The sequence below is a fragment of the Prionailurus viverrinus genome, chromosome D4 (genome assembly GCF_022837055.1).
Source record: "Prionailurus viverrinus isolate Anna chromosome D4, UM_Priviv_1.0, whole genome shotgun sequence".
NCBI lineage: Eukaryota > Metazoa > Chordata > Mammalia > Carnivora > Felidae > Prionailurus > Prionailurus viverrinus.
Genome location: NC_062573.1, coordinates 90,351,609 through 90,372,851, shown reverse-complemented (window position 1 = coordinate 90,372,851; position 21,243 = coordinate 90,351,609). Strand labels below are relative to the sequence as shown.

The 21,243-nt window shown below is 50.6% G+C and overlaps 1 protein-coding gene and 1 non-coding gene across 5 annotated transcripts in view; one reads left to right on the top strand and one right to left on the bottom strand.

The window, feature by feature from the left end:
• The window catches only part of MED27 (mediator complex subunit 27), a 199,371-nt gene that overhangs the window by 37,079 nt on the left and 141,049 nt on the right, over window positions 1-21,243 (top strand). The window lies entirely within an intron of this gene.
• On the bottom strand, window positions 7,664-7,748 carry TRNAR-UCG (transfer RNA arginine (anticodon UCG)). The gene has a single exon. It is a non-coding gene; the product is annotated as a tRNA-Arg (tRNA).

The window sequence follows — 21,243 nt, the reverse complement described above, 5'->3', positions numbered from 1 at the left end:
GGTGGAGCCCTAGTAAATGAATAATAAGACGTATCTAGCGGTAGCACCAGGTGCCGCAGCGTCCGCTCCAGACCGAGAGTCCAGCTTCCGGGACGCTTAGCCCTCATCGCGGTTTTGCTTCGGCAATACCTGAGTATCTGCGGTCCGCGAATGCAGGTCGCGGCCACTAGACTGGACACCGGTGGGGGGGGGGGGGGGTAGGAACCGTAGGGCTCTTCAGTCCCGGAGGCTGCTGGGCAGTGTGGCACCCTGGTTACACGTGCAGTCTCCAGAGACACAAATCTACCTGGCCTTCTCACCCCTGGCTTGGCTGTGTGAGTTTGGACAAGGGACTGACTTCACCTCTCTTGAGTTCAGGCTGCTGATCAGTGAAATGGGGACATTAGGACACATACTCTTGGGCATAAGGAGCTTAAACAAGGTATAAAATGGGTATAAATGAGATCATTTATGTGCAGCCCGTATCTCCGTGCCTGGCACACAGTATGCATCAGCAGTTGCAGCTGCCAGCAGCGATTGCCAGTGAGTGTCCCCATCGTCACCATCTTTGAGCCAACCTCCCATTTTGTAGAGGAAGAAACGGAGTCCCAGATTTTAGGGCCACACAGGGCCTGAGCCGAGACGGGAACCCTGGTCTCTGAACCTCCCATCTGTAGTGCTCTTTCCACCGCAACACCTGCCTCCCTCCACGCGTCTCTCCATCATTACTCGGCACCTTCTCTGGCTCTCAGCAGTGTGTTTCTTGCCTCCTCTCTTGAGCCGGCAGATCCTAACAACAGATGGTGCTGTTTTGAATTAAAACAATTTAACTCAAGATCCATCAACTGCCAACATCAAACACCCTTAAAAGAAGGAAAGAAACTCATTATCAAGAGTATTTAAGCAAAGTAGGTATTTAATCTATCTTAATCATTTGCATTCTTGAGAAGAAGAAAGTCAGTGACAGCTGCCATCATAGGCCAGGCCCCATGAATGTGCCTGTACATGATGGCTTCAGACAGAATTTTTCCCCTTTTTTCTTTGCCACGCAGTACTAATTTGGACTTCGGTCCTAAGTTTTGAAGCCACACTGAATATTTAAAAATTGTAAAACATAATTTTTTTTTTTTTTTTTTTTTTTTTTTGTCCACAAATCCTGTGGCTGCACATTTTTTGGTAGCAGGGGTTAGCTCTCAACTAGAGCTTTGTCAGATGCACGCGAGCACCGAAGGCCGGCTGGTGGGCGTGGGACCGCGCTGCAGCCCTGGGCGGGAGGGCGCGGCTGTGCTCTGTGGACACCGCCCTCTGGGGCGGGGCAGTCTCCTGCACGGAGCGCAGTTCCCGAAGGTAAACGCACATGTAATGCCACCCCTACCCATACCAAACCTTATTCTTTCCAGAGCTTGGAGTCTACAGAATGGCTCCTAGAGTCCAGATCACAGAGCTGATGGTGAAGGGCGGTGGGTGTGACAGCCATGAAGATGCGCCCATGGTATCATAGTGTCTGTGCCCCTGAGTCCCTCTTTTATTTTATTTTTTATTAAAAAAATTTTTTTTAATGTTTATTTATTTTGAGAGAGACAGAGAGCGAGCAGGGGAGGGGCAGAGAGAGAGGGAGACGGAATCCCAAGCAGGCTCCGCACCGTCAACGTGGAGCCCAATGCGGAGCTCAACCCAGGAACCATGAGACAGTGACCTGAGCCCAAAGCGAGAGTCAGGCGTCCCAGCCGCAGCCATCTGCTTGCCACCTCGGGCTCGCCACCGCCTTCCGCTCTGGCCTGCAGCTCCTCCCCGTCACCCCCAGGAGCTGTTGGCCGCCCTCTTTTGACCTGCCTTTGTGTTTTTGTTCTCTCCTTCTCTGGCCCTCTTCTACTTTATTTTCTCTTTCTTGGTCCTCCCTTTTACTCCTCTCTGCTGCCCACGGTTTGGTCTTAATACTAATGCCGGCACGGTGGGCGCATCGCCCTGCTCCGTGGATAACTTGGGAGCCACACCCGCGGCGTCCTGACCCTTCGCGCTTTGGAGCAGGGCTGCTGGCCCCTTCCCTCGCCCGGTCTCAGCACAGGCGAAACGGTCAGCGTCCGTCGCCTCCGAAATTAACAAAACGGGCAGAGTCAAAGGGCCGCGGAGCCGCCTGGGAGCGTGCCGGGCGGTGCACGTGCCGGGCGGGCGGGCAGAGGCAGAGTCTGCTGAGGACGCGTCATGCCTTGTCACTTTTGACACTTGTCGGGACCATCGTGTCCTTGATCCAGATTTCAGCCTCGATGGGCCGCAAGGTCTGGGTGTAGTTCTGCTCTGCCGTCTGTTCCCATCAGGGCAGCGCTAAAAGTAAACACGCTGCCTCGCTGTTTGTTCGCCGCATCACACTCTGGCCCCGCGTATGGATTTCAGACCCTATTTATAGCTGCCTCGTGACATTTGCGTGGGCAGGCGGCTGTCAGGTGACACCTTCTCCGATGGCGGAGCCGCCTCCGCTCGGTCGGCCGTCCATCGGGCCCACAGCGTCCGCTGTGACAGACGCGCTTTAGAAACGGCTCTTCTTAGGTAACCTGCCGCGCAGCCTGCTACCCGGTTCGGTTTAAACCATTCTCCCATTGGGACATAAAGCAGGAGGGTGACGGCACTGGCTTTTTCATCTCTTAATAATTCATCTCCCCGCCGCAGGGAGGAGAATGAGGCTCCCACGGCTTGAAAGGGCCAGGTTTGTTCGGTGTCGACTGGCCCACGTGTGGGGGCTGATGCGGAGCACAAGGAGATAAAATCTCACACGTAATCAGTTTGTAGCTGACAAGGGTTTGGAAAGCGCTGTGCCAGTGGTTGGTACAGGCGTGGCAGTGTGAGTGAAACGCATCCTATCGTAAAGTGAACGTGAAGGGGGATAGCAAAATGTCCTGCTTTTCTTCTCTTCCCCCTCCTGGGGTCTTATGAAACAAAACAAGAAAAAACATGGAATCGTGACATTCCAGAGCTGGAGAGCCTAAAGAGGCCTTAGAGTTCCTCTTTCAAAAGGGAGGGTCGGGTGGGCCCCCCTGAGAGCTCCTGGACGTAGGATCTCCCTAGACCTTCCCCTGGTGTGGCACGTGGGGGCTGCTGAGGGAGTGATTCTTGTGCAGGGAACACGTGCCTGCTGCTTCCTCTTCCTCATCTGTCATTGTCCACGAGGACTCGCTTGAAGGAGGGCTCTCCCTCCAGAAGCGGACGACACGGTGTGGCCTTTGCCATGAGACGACCCGGGTGGGGATTCAGCTCAGTGTCCACTGCTGCGAGAGCCTGTCTCGTTTTCTTCCGTCAGTACGGTGGCACGGGGCCCGCACGAGGACCGCTCCGTGGCAGCCAGGGATAACAGTGGCCGATGTTTATTGAGCACTTGCCCTGTGCCAGGCACCGTTAAATTAAATGAGCGCATTTAATCCCCCAGCAGCCCTGAGGTGTGTTACTGTTCTCTTTTTAGAGGTGAGGAGCCCAGGGGCCGAGAGCCTAGGTTACACAACCAGGTGGTGGGGAACAGGCCCCTGAGCTCTCCCGCCTCTTAGCGCCTGACTCGGTGCGCACACTCAGTGAACGGCAGGTTCGAGGATAAAAAGTTAAAACATTTGTGCGTCAAATCTCACGGTTCTCGTCGTGTTCTTACGTTGCTTTCAAGCTTGAAAAGTTCTTCTCCATCTAGAAATCATCAGCCATTTATTCTGTGGGGAGTTTCTTTGTTGTGTGGCATTCCTTGCAATTTAGTAATCCAAGTGGAAAGCACCGGACCCAAAATAATGCCGGTTAGTTAGATTTGAAGCCATCGTTAAGCCAGGTTGACCCTCACGGCCTCGGTCTGGGCCTGCCGTGGACTCGTTGGCTCATCTTGCTCCTGTAGTCGATTCCCGACCAGCAGCCAGAGGCCTTTAGCAAGGAAAGTCAGGTGACTCCTCTGCTTAACCCCCTCCGTTGCTCCCACCTCGGCTGGCGGAAGAGCCCCAGCCCCCTGCACTGTGTCTCCCTCCCCTTGGTTCTCCCTGCTCCAGCCTCAGCCTCCTTGCTGACTCTGAAACATGCCAGGGATGCTTGCATCTCACCTTAGGACCTGAGCCAGCCATGCGTCCCCCACACATCCCAGTATCCGGGTGCTCATCCTCCAGTCTTTGCTCAGAAGTCCTCCTCTCAAGCGCCACCTGTATCTTAGCAGCGTCCCCCCCCCCCCCCCCGCCCTGCCAGCCAAGACCCCTGCGGTGCACACTGTAAAAACGAACACGCTTCATCTGACACACATATATTTGAGGGGTGTGAAAAAAGAGCTTGTTGTTTGCCTGGCTTCCTCTACTAGGAGGTGTTCTTTGTGTACTTCGCGGATGCTTCCCAAGTGTGGGGACAATGCCTGGCACATTCTGGGAAGTGGCCCGTAAATAGTTGTCCAAGGCAGCAATGAATGAATGAGTGAAGGAACGGATGAGAGCACAGCCTTGGTGAAGCCACTTTTCTCTGGGGCCTTTGTTTTCTCTTTCCCGGTAGCAGCTTGTACTAGACGAACCGGCATATCCAACCGACCGGAACCGCCGTTCGTCCTTTGTATTTTACTTGCGTTGGTGCGCCCCTGGCCCGTCCTCACCCCGCCTGGGATGTCGTGTTCGCGGGGCAGGCGGGACTTAGCTGGTGTCGAGGAGGCAGGTGGCAGGTCTCTGCTGGCTCTGGACGTCGGCCTTCTCGTCTCCTTTCCGGGAAGGGAACACGCTGTGTGTCGGCCAGAGCCCACGCGTAGGAGACACGCCCCTTCTGCCTGGCCCGCGACCGCTCGGGGGGGGCGCCCTGCCTCCTTTGCCTTTTCTCATCTGGTGACGCTCCCCAGAGACTCTGCCAGGCCGTTCTCAGTTCCCCGCACCGGCGCGGCAGCCCCAGCTTGCTTTCGGCGCCACCAGAGCCAGCCCGAGCCCGTCGTTGCCGTCGATATGTTTGCGTAGTGCACAGCCATCTGTTCTCCGTGCCAGCCAAGCTTTAGATTTTGAAATAGGAATTACCAACCACTACGTGGATTTCAATTGCTCGCTGTTTGTTTTGTGTGCCAGTAACTAGTCTTTCAACTGCTAGAGCCCCTGTTTTAAAAGCCTAGCTTACTTGCGTTTTGTGCAGGCGTCTTGGGCCGAACGAGCTGGTATCTAGGTACCTCCCTGAACCATGAGCTTCAAGAGCTTCTCACCCAGCTGTTGATGCTTGCATTCCAGGAGGTGATGCTAAATCACAAAGTTGTCTGGGCAAGTTCCCAGTGAGCCCAGGAATCAAGCTTGCACTGATTTCAGACTTGCACGTGTGCATTGTTACGGAAGCCTGCGGTTCTCCATGATGCGTGGAGTGATATGTGAGCGTGACGGCAAGGGGCACGCTTGTTACCGAGCACGGTCTGTTAACCGCTGCCCGGCCTCTGTTGAGTGCTGAACCTGTCCCTGGCGCGGTGACTGTATGTTTCACACACACTATTTCTTCTTTCGCTTTAACATGCCAAGCTCCCTTGCCTCTGTTTTCCACGTGCCGTTCCTTGTGCTGGAAGTGTCCTTCTGGGGCAGCCTGGTAGGAGCTGTGCCTTGCCTTTGAGGCATTTGTCGTGAAGGTCATTGACTTGTAGTCTAGGGGCTTATCTGCTTAAAGTCTGTCCATATTCCAGGCCGTAAGCTCCTTGAGGTCCAAAGCTATATCCCTGGAAGTAGAATCAGTACTGTTTCTGCAGTGATCCATGTGTTCAGGTCTTCACCGATAGCCCTATGAAACGTGCGCGTGTTATGTTTTACAGATGAGGAAGCTGGGTAAAGAGATTAAAGCACTCGCCAGCATCATCCAGGGAGTAAGTGGCAGAGCCAGGATTCAAACCTGAAATCATTTCCTCGTGCTCTGTCTTACCAGGCGGGGGATTCCGGCGCTGGGGGTGTCATAGTTAATAACACGGTTAAAACACGTGTTAAAACAGTATCACGTAAACCGAAAGACCTGTAGTGTGAATGCATCCCATGCTTGGGAAAATGAAGTGGTCTCATTTATTAAGTGTTAGCCAGAGAATATTTCTGTTCTGCAGCTTTTTTCAGATGTTCCCCAAATCTCTCTTTTTCTGCTTTAAACAGTCCAGCACGTGAATTTAATTTTGCCTCCCTCCCACCCCTTTTGAGGAGTCTGCTGGCCTTTTGGAGCCGTCACTCGGAACGTCGGCTCACGCTAGGCTGGACCGGGAGGGTGGACCACACAGCGCCTGACCCCTGACCCGTGCGGGATGTGGCTTTATTGCGTCTCTGGCTGGGTCAGGGGACAGGTCGCTGGTTGAGTTCCGGCTGCCTGAAGCTTTGGTCTAGCTGTCACCCACATACGAAGAGAAGTCGTCTGCCCTCCCCCCCACCCCTTTTTCCGGCACCGGCACAGATACCTGTTCCCCGTTGAAGGGGCTCCGGTGGCCTCCGTGTGGCAGAGCTTCCCCTACTGAGGCTTGGCCGTGATCTTAACACTTCTCTCCAAGTTTTTGTCTTGAAAATGTTTCCGGCTTTCAGAGAAGTCATGAGGGTAGCATGTCGAACTCCGCTCGGTACCTCGATGCGCCTCGTTTGCTTTGTGGTTGTCCTCGGACACAGTGCCCTTCCTGGAAGTTCTGGTAAGGCGCTGGAGAACAAGTATACCTGATCCTGCCCCTTCCGTTCTTAACAACGGAGGCGTCTTCACCCATGGCCATAATACAGTTATCAGACCTGCTCTTTTGAGAGGCCACTGTGTCACCCTTGCTACGCTTCACACGTGCCTTTTTGAACAGTTGGTTAGAGTCGACTTGATGGACGTACCACGGCCACTTCTCCGTAGGGGGAATGAGGGTGGTTTCCGGTCTTTTATTATTACAAACGATGCTACGCCATACACCGGGTATGGAAGTATTTGCGCGGATACGCGGCAAGCTTTTAGAGGGTGACGCACCGGCCCAGGAGCAGCCGTATTTACCGTTCTGGCGGATGCCGTCCCCTTGCCCTTCACAGTGGTTGTACCAGCTCACACTCGCCACCAGCAGAGACGAGTGCCTCGTGCTCTATGTTGTCCAGGTCTCAGGCCTTTGCCCATCCCATGGGCGATCAAATGCATTCCCGTATTTTCACTTTTATGTGTAACCAAGTGCAGGAGGATGTGCGTGCTGAGCAGTGGCAAAAGGACCGCTCCTTGTGTGGAATGGGTTTTGGCAAACTGGACGAAGAAGAGGTGCGGGCTCAGGACCCAGGGCAGTCAGCCACTGTGTAGTAACGGTGAGGCCAGAGACCTCACGCACCCGCAGGTGCCGCAGGAAGGGAAGCGTGGGTCCCACGCGGCTGTCATGGGCGGAGGCCCTCCCCCGCTCTGCTGAGGTGTGCGAGACCGACTGCGGTCGCATCTCCTGTCACAAGTTTCCTTGGTTGCCTCAGAGATGTGTTGCTTCCTCCAAGTCTTGGCTCAGGGGGCACCTTCTCTGAGAGCCCTCCTTTGCCCACCCCGTGTAATGTTGGCAGCCCTCTCACGGCTCCCCCACCCCCATCTGCTGCCCCCCGCTGTTTCTCTCTGTACTTCTTCTTTTTTATTAAAAAAAATTTTTTTTTTAATGTTTTTATTTATTTTTGAGACAGAGACAGACAGAGCGTGAGCAGGGGAGGGGCAGAGAGAGAGGGAGACACAGCATCGGAAGCAGGCTCCAGGCTCCGAGCTGTCGGCACAGAGCCCGACGTGGGGCTCGAACCCACGAACCCCGAGATCATGACCCGATTCGAAGTCAGACGCTCAACCGACTGAGCCACCCAGGCCCCCCTCTCTGTACTTCTTATTATCACTTACATCATCTTGCGTGTTTTACTTAATGCCTTTTGTTTAGTATCTTTCCCACCCCCTCCGGAATGTACTCTGCACAAGGGTGGGAGTTTCTGCTTTGTTCGTTTCTCTCTTGCCAATATTGTATGTAGAGCAGTGCCAGGCGTGTTAGATCCACAGGACGTGTTTATTATTCCTTATTATTACCATTCATAATTGAGTAAATGAAATTCCGTTTGTGAGGCGGCAACTTGCAGCGTGGGCTCATCTGGATCTGAGATCAGCCGTGTGACCGGGCGGGCGACTTCACTTCTCTAAGCTTCTTTCCTCACGGGTGAGGCGGGTTTCGTTTCACCTTCACCGTGCGGTGAGGACTAGGTACCTGGCACCCGGCGGGCCTCTAGAGGCTGTTCGTACTGTTTTAGGAGTTCCTTAGACTCGGGGCCTTGGTTCGTGTTTTCTGTTGACACGCTGCTCGCTTGAGGTGGGTGTGTATGTCTGTGTATGTGCGTGTGTGTGCTCCGGTGGGTTTACGATGCTGTGAAGGAGCTCGGCCACTTGCACAGGTCGTTTTCAGAGCTGAAGACTCCACACAAACCGTCCCCCCCTTTTCACAGTTGGCGATTTGACGGTCTGTAACCAGCACCTATATGTCACGTCCCCCTCCCTTGGGCCTCTCTCTGTTGACCTGTGCTCGGAGCCAGACAGGAGTAGGGTGATGGCCACGGTCAGTGCCTCGTTAGGTCCTCTCGCTGAACCCGCTGCGTGCGGAAGGAGGAACCAGCCGTCCCCGAGCGAACTAGCACGTGAGACTGCGGAGACGAGGAGGGTGCCGCCGAGTGTCTTTATGGTGACATGGCAAGGACCCAAGCTGTCATTTGGAGATTCATTTCTCAGCCCCTGCTCGTTTTCAGCCCTGTTTCGGACCTGGAAGTGAGGCGTACCTTGTGATTCTTCTGCAGACGTTTCTAGAGAACATTTCTCAGGTTGCATCCTTGGACAGAGCTCTGTGATGGCTTCAGAACGAAGGGCAGGCCTTGTTAGGAAACCGGTTCTTGGAGAAGTGAGAACCGGAGTTGGCTTTTCCGTTATAATCAGAGTAGACGCCTTTGGTGACCTTGAATCCTTGCGTCTGATACATTTTGATGAATTTATAATCTTGTTTTGTCCACGAATACTTTTAAACTCACATTCCCTTTCTCGCTTTAATCTAATAAAGGTAATCACTTGTTTTCTGTTTCAGATCTTTATATTTATGAGTCCTAATGATATGCCTTTGGGGAAGAAGAGAAGAATTCCTCCTGATTCTTGAGCTAGGGAGGGGCGGAGCAGCCAGCCACATTCCTTATTCCCATATATTTAATAAAGGTTGCAGTGGTACTCATGGTTCCACATCTACTCACGCAAGGCTGTGGATTGGTGCTGTGTTGCCGCTTCTGAGATTGGCACTGTTATATTATTAATGGTGCTGATCGCACATGCCTTGCATTTAATATAGAACATAAGAGGCTCACCTGGCATGAATGAAAAATCTCAAATTGAAAGTGTAGATGTTATAAAATTTTTAAAGAAGGGAATGTGTTACGGTTGAACTTTTGAAGTAGAAATAGTGTATTTTTAATCACCAAGTTACGAACGCCCTTGGATTCCTGAGCGCGGAGGGAGGTCGGTGGGGAAGGAAGGAAGGTGTCTTCCCCTCACTTTTCTGCCAGATAGGATCAAGAGAATTGGGCCGAACGCGAAGGATCTGAGTTCCACTGACAAAAAGAGAAAACAAAGAGGAGCTCAGGAAGGCCGCCGTTCCATTATTAACTCATGGTTATGCCAGTGACGGCAGAGATCTCAGAACAGTTGGAGATTTATATACACAAATGCATGTGCTGAAATGCCACACTCTGATGACATTCCATGGAGGGTAACCTTTGATGATGAATTTTCTTGCCCTTTTTAGGGGAGTGGAAGGGGAGGTGGGTGGCACTTCATAAGACTCTAAATTTACCAAAGTTTTGCAAATTTAAATTTTCTTAGAAAAAATGTCAAATGATTGTAGATCCAAAAATGCCTTTGTTGGCATTTTAATGGTGATTTTTGAGCCCAGGTCCACAAGTGAAAAGGAAAGTGGTTTCGTTTCTTGGTAATACGGTATTGAATCTGAAGCCCCGGACCAAACAACGTCCCGGGAATCTTCATGATTTATATATTGTATGTGATCTTTTCTTAAACATTGTTAACCTGTGCCCTTTGCAGACAATGGCGGGTCAGAAAATGTCAGGGGAACTTTGGATTGCTTTCATAAGCGTGTAAAGAAAATTATTGTCCTCAAAATCCAGAGGCTATGACGGGCATTCTTAAGAGAGTGACATGTTCAGAGAGACAGACAGCATGCAGGAGACTGCCGCTTTTGGCGGGGTGGGGAACGAGGAATATTTGGGCAATGGTTTACTTCTAGTCCAGACCAGTTGCGAGGAAGAAAATGTGTTGTTGCTACCTGTCAGGCTGCTGCAGACGCCTATTTTCATTTGCTGGGAAAGCGAAATCGCAAAGCAGGAAGCCTTTTGAAATGCTTATTCACACTTAGACAATTTATCACAGACTAGGAAGAAGGCTCAGCGTGGGGTGCGATGCCAGGTTGTGCCCGCTGGGAGACTGGCCTCACTGCAAGGCTTAGGGACAGGGGGCAAGAGAGGCTTGGGTGGAAAAGAGCCATTTCCGAGAGCAAGTGGAACCAGGAGAACTGAGTGCAGCGGTGGGGGGGCGGGGCGGGACCCTCCCTCCCCCCACCCCCAGATTTGCCCTGCCTCCCGAGACCTCTCAGCTCCCCAAGTAGCTCAGATCTGCAGCTCATAGCTTGTTCTGTACAAAATGTTATTTGCATAGGTGAAAATGAAAAAGTGTCTTCTCGTTCGTCTTATCGTTTAGGTCATTAAAAAAAAAAAAAACAAACGGATTTAAGTGAAAAGAAGAGGAGAGACAGTTCTTTGGCAGAGCCGGAAGCGGCGTAACTATTTTCAACCCCTGTGTTTTGAAACAACATTGGTTACTTCGGTTCAGCTCTTTCAGAAAGAAGAAAAAAAATCAAATGTGTGGGCTCGATAGGTGGCTTTGCCAAATTACAGTCCAAAGTTGAGTTCGGAGTTGCCACATCCTTTCTTTTCAGAAAGTTTACTTTCTTGGTAAACACCAAATGAGAACCTATAAAAAGGAGCCTCGGAGCCATGATTTTGTTTCATGAGGCATAGACGGTCTCTCACTCCCCCGCGCGTCTCTAGAATTTTTCCATTGTTTTCCAGTTTTCAAGGTGGTTGCCACGCTCTTGGTCCTGATTTGAAGCCAGGGCTGGGTCGTTCGGGCCCTGGGGGCTGATGGCAGTGCGGTTCTCGGGCCACGCAGGCTACTTTGGCACGTGGCCCCGTTTCAGCACCTCGCCCACCCGTCCACCTCCTGATGGCAGTGCTCACCGGTGGCAAAAGCTATCCACGCCTCATTATTTCTACAACCTGAGCGAATTTGCAAATTAATTGACGTGTGGGAGGGAAGGCATCTGCTATTGTAAAAACCTTTAACTGTGGCGGTAAAACTTGTAATAAAATTAAGTGTTACTATAGGAAACTAATAGTCCCCAGGCGATGACACACATTTTGTAGCGTGCAGGGGTTCACACTTTCAGGACCTGCATACCTTGGAGGCTCAGGTTTTTCTCCCCCCAGTATAATTCTGTGTTCATCAAAGGAATACAAAGGGGCGAATAAGGAATCCTGTAAGATTTGTAAGCCCAGCGTTAGTCCCTTGCCTGACTGTTCCACATGCTGTTCCCCCGAGGGAACTCTTTTCAAGTCGTGTGGCTGTTTCTTTGGATGCTTGCCCACATTTTTCAAAGTCGCTTGCTCAGACTGCTATTTTAGATATTGTCCGTTGAGCCCACGATGGAAGATAAGGATTTGACTTGGCTCTCCTATCCCACCTTCTTTCCGTCAATTTGCTTTAACCGATAACTCAGTTTTTATATTGTCAGGACTGTGAAATGTTGCTTATAGCCGAGCCACGTAGTATACTGTGGTTGTCATTCCTTTTTGGGAAGGCTTGGGGTGGGGGGCTGCCTTGCCATTCAGAGTGTAGATGTGTCCCCCTGTTTTCAGCCGGCCCTGAGCCCTGAGCCCCTCCAGAGAGGACCCCTCCCGACTTCTGATAGGAGCAGCCATTTGGGTGTTTAGAAGAGACGTAACCAGTCCATCTGCTTTTTTTTTTTTCCCCTTGAATGTTTATTTATTTTTGAGACAGAGGGAGACCGAGCATGAGTGGGGGAGGGGCAGAGAGAGAGGGAGACACAGAATCCAAAGCAGGCTCCGGGCTCTGAGCCATCAGCACAGAGCCCGATGCGGGGCTCGAACCCACGAACCGTGAGATCGTGACGTGAGCCGAAGTAGAACACCCCACCGACTGAGCCAGCCGGGTGCCGCAGTCCATCTGCTTTTATCCCCACCCCACCCGGGCCCTCCAGCGTAGCAGGTGCCCCCACTTTCTCGGTCTTTGAGGATTCTGCAGTCCAGCTGAGCTCGCTCTTTGCTGATCTCTACCCTCTCGCTACCCCCGCCACGTGCAGGGTGAGTTTTCAGCATCCTCTCTGTGGAGGTGGTGCTGGCCCGCTGCTGCTTCCCGTCTTCTGAAGCGGGGCCAGCCTCTCTTTCTGCTCCTGTGTCCTCCCTGCTCGCTGTGTCCTCGTGGGCTGACACCCAGTGTTCGTCCCTTTGCTGCCATTTTAGTGGTCTGGGGAGGGAGCGGGGGTGAACGTGACTTCATTCTGCCGTGTTCACCATGAAGACCTCCGGCTCCTGTTTTAAATACGTTTTTTGCTTTACTTTTGTAACATCTTAGCTTTGTGTTTCAAAAAGCACATTTTGATGCAGTGGGTTTATATTCCCCATGAAGGTCTCCTTTTCACTGCATGGTTCTGAGAAACGCGTGCAGACATTTGCACGTTGCTGATTTGAGATGGAGTAATGTGTCTCTCGGTCGCTGGTACGCTTTCTAAGAAGATCTATCTGATGCTACTCTTTCATTATGTAGCAGGCGGGAGAGATGATAAAATGCCGAGTTCTTGAGAAGAAAAGACTGACCTTTTTTCCCTCCTTTACGTACAAGCCGGCTTTGAAACCTCTTTCTCAGTGGAGCTCTCTTGTTATTATGGCTGTTAGCAGTTAGCTTTTCTGGAGTGTATAGTTGAGGGCAAGGGAACCTGGTGGGAGACCGCAGTGTTAAAAGCTGAACTTTTCAAAGAAGCAGCCACTCCCTTAGAATTAGCAGATGGGGGGACGGGAGAGCCAGGCAGCCAGTCCTCCAGTGAGGCAGTGCCGTGACGCTGTCCCTGCACAGAGGGTGGCTCTGGAGCCAGGGCAGACACCCTGCTTGTCAGGGCACTGGCCAGTGGCCGGCCGTCTGGAACAAATGCACGGCGTTACAGACCGAATGTGTCCCCTGAAAATTCGTACATTGAAGTCCTGACCCAGTGTTGATTGTATTAGGAGGTGGGGGTCTTTGGGAGGTAAGGAGGTTAGCCGAGGCCACGAGGCTGGAGCTCCCGTAATAAGAGGAACATCCTTGTGAAAGGGAAGAGAGCCCAGTGCTGTTTCTCTCTGTGGACCTGCAAAGAACACGTCGTGCAGCACACAGCAAGATGGCGGCCACGCGCAAGCCAGGAAAAGAGCCCTCACCGGAGGATCTGTCGGCCCCTGGATCTTGGACTTCCCAGCTTCCAGAAGTGTGAGAGAGAAAGGTCTGTTGATTAAGCCGTGTGGTCTAGAGTATTTTGTTGGAGCAACCAGAGCTGACGAAGGCAGCCAGGTAAAGCCTTTCACGTCTCTCCCTGTCCTTGAAAACTAGGACCTTAGCCACCGATTTAAGTGCTCTCGGCTTTTGGGGGATCCTTGTGTTTTCTGTGTGGGAAACGCAGCCCCCTGAAACCTACCCTTCTGGACCCGTGCCACCTTCCGCTGCAGTTCACACACGGTAGCCTGTATCCCTTGATCTGCAACTTTGGGACCGATGCTCCCCTTCTTTTTCTCTTTTTTCTTTTGCGAGAGTAAATGCAAAATGCAGCTCACAGGCCCGTTTCATACCTTATTAAAACATCAGTTCCCCTGCCTCGTTCCCAGATTTCTGTGCTTAATCATAGAAAGGCAGCTTGTTCAAATATACATTATCCTTGTTTGGAAAACTCTGTTGGCTTGTCTTCCCTCCCACCCTCCTCCATGTTTTGTAACCCCGTTCTTATTAAATATCATAACTTGCTCATTGGAGAGTTATTTGTAAACTTAATTAACTCTCTGTCAGTGTTTGAGTCAATTTTCTCCCTTTAATTTCTGCCTCCCTGGTCATGGTTTTCCATAGTCTGGCCTGTGTCCGTTAAAGACTTGGTAAATAGTTTTGAAATGCCAGTTGGTGATATATGGGCCTCTTTAACATTTCTTTGATTTATGTGCAGTGCTGTGGAAAAAGGCAAAGAAAGCAAATTATATGGCGAAAAATGTTGCCAATCTTCACTTTTTTACTCTTAGTTTTAAAAAGTACACTTATCAATCAAATCTGATGGATTTTCTTTTTTATAAAGATTGAAAATTTAACTATTTGAAGACTCCCAGAGTGCACGTCCTGTATTCGCTCAATCGGGCTTAGCTGTGCCGGCGTAGGTGCCGAATTCTGAGGCCCCCTCGGGGTCTGCTGTTTGTCCCCGTGCTGCTCCTCCCGCCGCTCAACCACACGTGCGTCACGCAGCCAGGTTTTCCACGGGAGCTGGGAGGACGGGCGCCTCTCGAATGTTGGAAGCTTCCTACATCCCTGTTGTAACCCCGAGCCTGTGCGGCCGGCCAACAAGGCCTGCGTGCTTCTGTTGGCCGGCTGTGGCGGGTCTGAGCTTTCCTTCTAGCATGTTCTTGCTGGGTCCCACGCAGAGGCGACTTCTTGACTCAGTCAGTGAGTCACGAGTATTTCGGAGACTGCGCTCAGGTTGTGTTCAGAGCGTGCGTCTTCCAGTGCTGATGTCAGGGTTCCTCTGCAGAGACCCGGATCCGGCAGATTTGATGAGGGAGCCTGCGATCTGTGTTTTTGGCAAGCGCTCTGCAGGTGATACCTTTGCTTGTGCCAGTCCCTGCTGAGAACCCCCAGTCCCACCCCTCCCCCATAGTCTACCGAACAGAGTCCACAGAAGATGTGAAAAATCCATACCATTGGGGAGTAATATGGATTTTTAATTTGTTTGGGCAGGGCGTGTGGGTCTGGCTGTGCACAGTTCCTGCAACGCCTGCAGGCATCGTCTGAGTGTTCTCTTATTTATTCATTCATTCGGCAACTATTTCTTTACAACTATTTACACTGCTATAGTTCTAGGTGTTGGAACTCTAGTAGTGACTAGGATGGCCAAGGTCTCTGTCCTGATGGAGCATATTGGATTCTAGTGTGGGATGGGGGCAGGGGGGTGGTGAGGTCCGGGGAATACACCCTAAACAAAGAAACAAACAATTCCCATAAAACACCTAGTTGGGTCTACTGCTTTGATTACGACGAAGCACCATGATGTGCGAGCGAGTACCTGGGAGCTCCTGTAGTTTGGGTGGCCAGAGAGAGCTCTCAGGGAAGGTGAAGTGCAGGCTGAGACCTGCATGAGGAGAAGTCAGGCAGGCGTGCAGAGACCAGGGTAGAGTACTCCAGGCAGAGGGGGCAGCTAGTGAAGGGGGCCCTACGATGGGAGTGAGCGTGGGTGTTCTCGTAAAGGAAGCTGGTCAGAGTGGCAGGGGGGTGGGGGCAGGGAGGGGGCAGTGTCCTGGGGTGGAGCAGTGGGTGCCAGAGAGATGGGCTCTCATGCCCTGGGCCCTGCGACTCTCCAGACTGGCTGCGGCCACTAGGACCAGGGATGGGTGCCCGAGTCAAAGGCCACCAACTGTTTCTGAGATGCAGGCTGGCATGGGCGCTGTTCCCCCGGACCCCGCTCTCTACTGCATGGCCCGGGTTCACAGCTCCTGTTCCAGAGTTTTGGGGATCTGAATGTGTTTTGGATTTAGAGTATTTGGGATTACAGAAAGGTACTATGGTTCATACACCACATATTACGTTTCTCCAGCAGGGTCTGGGGCAGCTCCCTGCAATCAAACATTGTGTAGCAAAATGTTAGACTAGTCACACACTAAGTGAGATAAATTAAGATTTAAATAGACTCACATCAGTTCATGTCGGTTCGTGCTGTCAAAGGAGTTTTGGTGCTTACACTGAGGGGAAAGCTTTCGGCGTTAAGGGCTTTTCTGTACACTTTTGTATTGTGGGAAAAAATGATGCTCTGTCCTGGCAGATCCCCGTCCCATCCTCTGTTTCTCCTGTGCGAGACACCAGCAGGCACCGGGTGGGTGAAAGGGTGTGCACGCACGTGTGCTCACACACTCGCACGCTCACACACCCACACAGCGGCAGGCAAGGCCCGGGAGGGAACAGGGGGAGTAGGGCGGCAGGGGGTCTGCCGTGGACAGGACAGGACAGGAGCTCAGAAGGCACGGGCTGCGGTGGCGGGGAGCGGGGCTGGGAACTCTCGGAGCTTTTCCCTGAACGGTGGTTAAGCTGTGCTCCAGCTTCCCGAGAGGCCTGGCTGTGGACACATCTCCAGTTTTCCCCGCTTCCCATGGAGCCAGCCGCACAGCAAACCGTTAGGAACTGAGTAGGATTGCTCGTCGCAGCCTGAAAAGGCCGAGCTGGGGAATGGGAATGGGGTGGGGGTGGGGGGCGGGAGAACCCCATCGCCTTCCCCTCCTTGTGGAGGAGACCTCGTGCGGGATTCAGAATCCCAAATTCCTACCAAACTTTGACATTTAGTTCAGATCTCTTGTCGTGCTAGTTATGCATTCGTTTGTTTAAAAAAATACTCCTTGGGAACACGTGAAATTCCGGAGAGGCCAAATAGCGTAGTGGGTACAGAGCAGGAACCCCGGAGCCAGGCCGTCTAGATCCCACTCCTGACCCTGCCTCTTACCGGTTCTGTGATCTTGGGCAAGCCACTTGCCATCTGTGCTCCAGTTCCCTCATCTGTAAGATAGAGGTCATGGTACCTACCTCTTATTAGAGTGGTTGTACAGATTAATTCAATTACAGGAATTAGTATAAAAGTTCACAGTGAGTCCTATATACGCATTGGCTAACATTATTTTTTTATTAGGGTGCCCGGTGATGTTCTAGACACCGGGGGTATAGCAGTGAAGGCTGGGGAGCTCTGTAGAGCTCTTATCTAGCTTACATTCTAGGCAGATCTTGACCTTCTAAAAGCAGAGAACTTTTTTTTTTTTTTTTGTATATCCATCCGTGTCTGGCACCGTCCTCTGCATCTTTCAGGCCATCTTGTTCTCAGCCAATATTTATTGAACACCTATGTAGGTGCCTGTGCTAGGCCTGTGGGGCTTATAAAATGATGAGACAGCTCTGGATATCCTGAGGCACCCAGTTCAGAAACAGATTAAAGACAGATACACACACACAAGTACTGTACTGACCAGCCCTATAAAAGAGGTTTTAGAACGTCTTCTAGGCTGGCTTAAACAACCTGCGACTCTTCTAGCCTCCTATGCCAGGTACTTAGAGGAAAGGCAGCCTATTTATCGTGGATGAAAACGAAACATTGGATGCGGTGCCAGTTTCCTGGTCTTCGTTTCCTACCCCTGGTGCCAAAAGCTACTTCCCACGTCTGAGATCTTCTGGATGGATGTGGTTGGTGATAGATGCGTTGTTAACATTCCTCCTTGGACATTCCCAGCTGTGTGCTGCTGATCCCTAGTTTGGTTGCCGGGTTTGTTCTGCACTGCAGAATTTGGAAAGTTTGCGTAGGGCTTCAAACATCACAAGAGGAAGTAACTTGCAAATCAGAGCAGGGGCTCCACTCTCTTGTGGTCCAGCCGTCCCCGTATCCTCCCCCTCCTCGGATCCACCCAGAAATAGGCCTGTGTTTTGCTGGTCCATCTCCTCTAAGGTTTTTTTTTTTGTCGGAAACAAGGCCTTCTGGTTACTGGCCCAGTCACCCTTGATACTTAGTCTAATTGTTAATGGCTCAACAACCTCAGCCTGTTGCTAATACTCACAGTTAACCTCTATGGAGTGTGTATTTTGTGCCAGTCATTTTGCTCAGCACTTTCATGGACCTAACCCCTCACTAACTTCAAGACCCTGAGTGTGGTTTTGCTTAGGGAAACCCCAGATTGCTTCTAGAGTAACCAAGCAGTACTGAGTAGCATTCCTACCCCAGTCATAGAAGAGAAAGAAGAGGGGCTCCGGGAAGTTGAATAACTCACTCACGGTCACACAGGGCCTGTGACTTATATCCAGACAGTTGACCACAAGCCTACATTCTCCATTAGATCAACAGTAGTAGAAATCATGCCTGGGTCACGTTGATCAGTAGAAAACTCACTCTGACCTGTTGTTCATTTTAAACCAAAAACATACCCTCTGTTACTAGGTATGATTTTGGGTTGTTTTTTTTTTTTTTTTATTCCAAAAGAAAAGAAACCCTGGCCCTATATTTACCACAGGAAAATCCTAACACTTAGGCTAACATCTGATTTGCTTTTGTTTTATACTTCTCATGCTTTTATGGACTTGTAGACGGTCACAGCCAGAACTTAAACCAAGAGAAAACCTTCAACAGTCCTATAAGAAGAAAACAAGGCCTGGGAGTCTGGAGAGAGACTTTGATCTTCCAGTCCTGAATACTTTGTGGCTTGCGTCAGAAATACTCTGTAACTCGAGTGTTTAAGGCATCAAGGATGACTGGGCATTTAGGTTGTGCGTAGATTAAAAAGAACAATTTCCACACTGTGTTAGTAGGAGTCTCCCCACTAATCCTAATCCTCTGTATTGCTTTTTCTCTTTCTTTCTTTCCTTTCTTTTCTTTCTCTTACAGTGTTTCCACAGGCCTTATGCAGTTGTCCTCGATTTTATTGAGGGTTTTATTCTGAGTCAGCCGAGAGCCACGGCCAGTGTGATGGATTCTCCTGAATTGTACAAGAATTGAGTTGGGGTTCCTTCTCAATGTAGCTACTCATTCAGAACAGCCTGTAGGGTGCATTGTTCTCTTTTCCATTACCATTACCGTTTTATGATCTGACGTGTGTAGGGAGACAGTTTTTGATTAAAACATGGGTTCCGATCAGTTTTGTGAAAATTCAGTCATTCTGGCATTGTTGGAAGAGGCGAATTTCTGGGTGTAGTCACAGCTGATCATCACAAGATCAGCTCTGTCTTTGTCCGTGGCATGCTGGGCACTGTGTTTAAGGCTTTTGCGTATATCCTATCTAATTCCTACAGCTGTTCTCCACCTTCTCCACTCCTGCTCTCTCTCTCTTTTTTTTAAAATCTTGCTTATTTATTTATTTATTTGTTTATTTATTTATTTATTTATTGAGCATGTGCATGTGCGTGAACAGGGGAGGGGCAGAGACAGAGAGAGAGAGAGAGAGAGAGAGAGGGAAAGAGAGGATCCCAAGCAGGCTCCGCACTGTCAGCACAGAGCCCGATGCAGGGCTTGAACTCATGAACTGTGCAAGATCATGATCTTAGCCGAAACCAAGAGTTGGACGCTTAACCGACTGAGCCACCCAGGGGCCCCTCTCCTCCTGCTCTTTCCACTTTGTCAGACATTTGTAGTTCTGGATCTTAAAGTCCATGATCACATGGCTCCCTGTTTCCCCTTCTCCTTCCTAGTTTTCTCTGCACTACCTTTCCTTCTTCCCCACCTCTTCCTACTTCATATCCCAAGTAAGCCAGGGGTGGAGGGAGGTCAGACCAGATCCCTGACTGACAGCCTGTCGCCTCCCTGGCTGACAGTCGGCTTCTGGAAGAAAGTGGGAGAAGCTGATGGGGGCCGCGTGTGATGGAAAGGAACATGGTGCTGGGAGCTGAAATGAGCACTTGTTCACACTGGCAGATGGTAGAGAGAAGCTCCAACTAAACCTGAATGAACTGGAAGGTGCATTGGAGTCATTTTTATTCCCCAGAAGAGAAGCTGATAATACTCTAATCAAAATTTCATGTTTGTTGTGATGATCACTTAAGGAAATCATCTTTACTGGTTTCTTGACTGAAATCTATTTAGTGATAACTGGGCAAATGATGAAGACTTGGCATTCACAGTCTACATTTGGGGTACACAAGGGTCCAGTGGTTTTCATTTTATTCATTTCTCAGTTGATCTCCCCCATCCAACCTTTTAGAGGAGGGGCCAGGTAAAGAAATACCCCGGGATAGACGCGTTGTGTGGGAATATTCAGCTGTTCCCCCATGCCTCCCCTATGAATGTTTGGGAAGAGTAACAAACAAGGTGTTTTGGTATGTCCGTAAGCATCCCGCGCCCATCAGGCCCCTAGTGCTCTCGGTTTCTGCTCACACGGGAGGTGGACACCATGGAGAGCCTCTTCCGCACCCCTCAGTAACTGCCTCGGTCGGAGACTTTTAGTGACTAGGAAGATGTTTGCACTTCATAAGTATATTTAAATTTCACCAACGTTGATTTTTATATTCGGAAGTCAGGTTCAGAACTGCATTTTCTTAAGAGAAATATTTATAACATCCTAGAATTTTAATGTTAGAAGGGGCCTTAGACATAAGCCTAGCCTCCTTTTTTAGACTTTCGTTGTAGGCCTTTTGTGTGCATTTAGAGATGAGTGTTCAGCATTTCTGGTGGAAGCATAGAATTCTGGGATGTGTCATTCTTCCCTCCACCTCCTTTCTTTGGTCATAACGGAGGAAGTCAAACACACGTTCTGTTTTTGTTGAGTATATAGTGTGTAAAGGGGTAATTGTTCTGGGCTGGTTCAAGCTTAGTTGGAGACAAGGACGTGATGACCCTTCTGCCATGGACGTTTTCCTCTAAACAGGCTCACAGGGAACAGGATGCCACCATGTTGTCCCTCTTCAGAGGGAATGTCCTCTCATTGTCACCGTGCTTTTATAATCTGTTAGGATTCTCTCGTTGGGACCTTGTCACATTTTGCCTTAATCTGAATTATATTTCTGTCCGCATTTTAAGTGATGATCTTCCTTTATGCCCCTGTGTGTTGCTCTCTAGGACTACCCTGGCTGGATAGGTTGAGGGCCTGGTCTGAGGTTTGAGGGGAGTAAGTAACAGAGACAGAGAAACGCAGATCCTGGTGTACCCTTGTCTGTTGTCTTTCCTTCGTTGCTTTCTTTTGTCTTTTTACTCTCTCCCTTTACCCGTAGTCCCCACGGTGGTGGTTTCCTCCATTTTTAGCCACATTGACTGTTTGCTTCGTTGGTGAGTCTGCTCAGATGGATGAGTGAGATGTCTTCCAGCTGATTGGCATCTCTGAAGTGTGATGACACGCGTACAGCTGTAGTGTAAACAGGGGAAGTTGTGGAGAAAGGCCTGTTAATAAACGTGTGAGTTCTGGGATGAACTAGAGGCCATTGTAGACGGCCCTGAACATTACAGAGGTTTCAGAAAGTAAAAGC